At 38.9% G+C, this 1,800-nt stretch overlaps 1 protein-coding gene across 1 annotated transcript in view; it reads right to left on the bottom strand.

Moving 5' to 3' along the window:
• LOC105536610 (ankyrin repeat domain-containing protein 18B-like) overlaps positions 1-1,800 on the bottom strand; it is a gene marked incomplete at its 5' end in the record, with an annotated part of 69,017 nt that overhangs the window by 32,647 nt on the left and 34,570 nt on the right. The window lies entirely within an intron of this gene.

The raw sequence follows: 1,800 nt of genomic DNA, 5'->3' as shown, positions 1-1,800 counted from the left end.
GGCTGAGGCAGGAAAATCACTCGAAGTCAGGAGGTGTAGATTGCAGTGAGCTGAGATTGTGCCACTGCACTCCAGTCTAGTGACAGAGTGAGACTCCATCTCAAAAGATAAAAAGAAAAAAAACGTTAAACAATTAAAGTCATATTTTGCAATGAATGCATTGCTTTGAAATTCTTAGGAAAACTCTGCCCTTTATAAAAAGTTTAATCATTTTTTACGTCAATAAATTTTTTCTTAAAAAGAAATTTCTATTCTCTACTTATAGAAAGAATATTTTTATAGTACATTTTTCTTTTATTTTCTAGTTTGTATTCTAAATTAAAGTGGAACCTGTGTAAGTTTATTCCAAAGGTATATTGAGGGATGCTGAGGTTTAGAGTACAAGTGAACCCATCACATAGGTAGTGAGCATAGGACCCAAGAAGTAGTTTTTCAATCCTGGCCCACTCTGTGCCTCCCCGTTCTTATTTCCCAGTGTCTACTGTTCCCATGTTCACGCCAACGTACACCTAATGTGTAGCTCCCACATGTGAGTGAAAACAAGATATTTGGTTTCTGTTTCTGCCTTAGTTTGCTTAAGAGAGTGGATTACAACTGTATCCATGTTGCTGCAAAGGACCTGATTTTGTTCTTTTCATGGCTGCATAGTATTCCATGGTATATATGGAATTTTCCAATCTACCTTGGATTTTCAATCTATGTTGGGTGCACCTGGATTGACTCCATGTCTTTCTATTGTGAACAGTGCTGCAACGAACATACATGTGCATGCATCTTTTTGTTACAATGATTTATTTTCCTTCAGGTATACCCCTAGTATAGTAATGGGGTTGCTGTGGGTGGGATTACAAGTGCCTGCCACCATGCCTGGCTAATTTTTGTAGTTTTAGGAGAGACGGGCTTTCCTCATGTTGGCTAGGCTGGTCTTAAACTCCTGACCTCAGGTGATCCACCTGCCTTGGCCTCCCAAAATGCTGGGATTACAGGTGTGAGCGACTGCACCTGGCTAAGCACAAAGCTTTTAACAGAAAAATGGAAATGAACCTTTTGGTGTTCTGTTTATTTAATTCATAAAATGCACTTATTTTGGATTCTATTAAATAATAAATATCTGTATGTGGTTAAGTGTTTGGTTGCCAGTCATTCACTTGTGATTATGAGTGGGAAGAGTTAAGATGGTGCAAAGAAACTTTAAAAGTGGTATAGGCTGGGTACAGAGGCTCACCCTGTAATCCCAGCACTTTGGGAAGCTGAGGCAGTTGGATCACAAGGTCAGGAGGAGTTTGAGATCAGCCTGACCAATATGGTGAAATCCCATCTCTACTAAAAATACAAAAATTAGCCAGGTGTTGTGGCAGGCACCTGTAGTCCCAGCTACTCGGGAGGCTGAGGCAGGAGAATCACTTGAACCTGGCAGGCAGAGGTTGCAATGAGCTGAGATCGCGCCACTGCACTCTAGCCTAGGCAACAGAGCAAGACTCCATCTCAAAAAGAAAAGAAAAGAAAAAAACATGATATGAACCACAGAGAAACTACAATCAAAGACAAAGAATCTCAAAGTATACTGTCAGTTTTTAGGCAATAACATGCATTTTCTAAAACCTAACTTAAATGCAGCTTTTAAAGAAATTTTAAATGTGTCAGTTTAGTCACATTTATTGAACAAAGTTAGCAATGGGTATCTCTTGAAAATGAGAGCTCCAGGGAATTAAAAAATGTAAAGTTCCCATTTCCTTTCTGTGTTAACACAGGTAATTATAATCTTCACTTAACATGCATAAGTCAACAGAACAACTCAGT

Source organism: Mandrillus leucophaeus, unplaced genomic scaffold (assembly GCF_000951045.1).
Source record: "Mandrillus leucophaeus isolate KB7577 unplaced genomic scaffold, Mleu.le_1.0 Scaffold161, whole genome shotgun sequence".
Classification (NCBI taxonomy): Eukaryota; Metazoa; Chordata; class Mammalia; order Primates; family Cercopithecidae; genus Mandrillus; species Mandrillus leucophaeus.
This window is presented reverse-complemented; position numbering and strand designations above follow the sequence as displayed.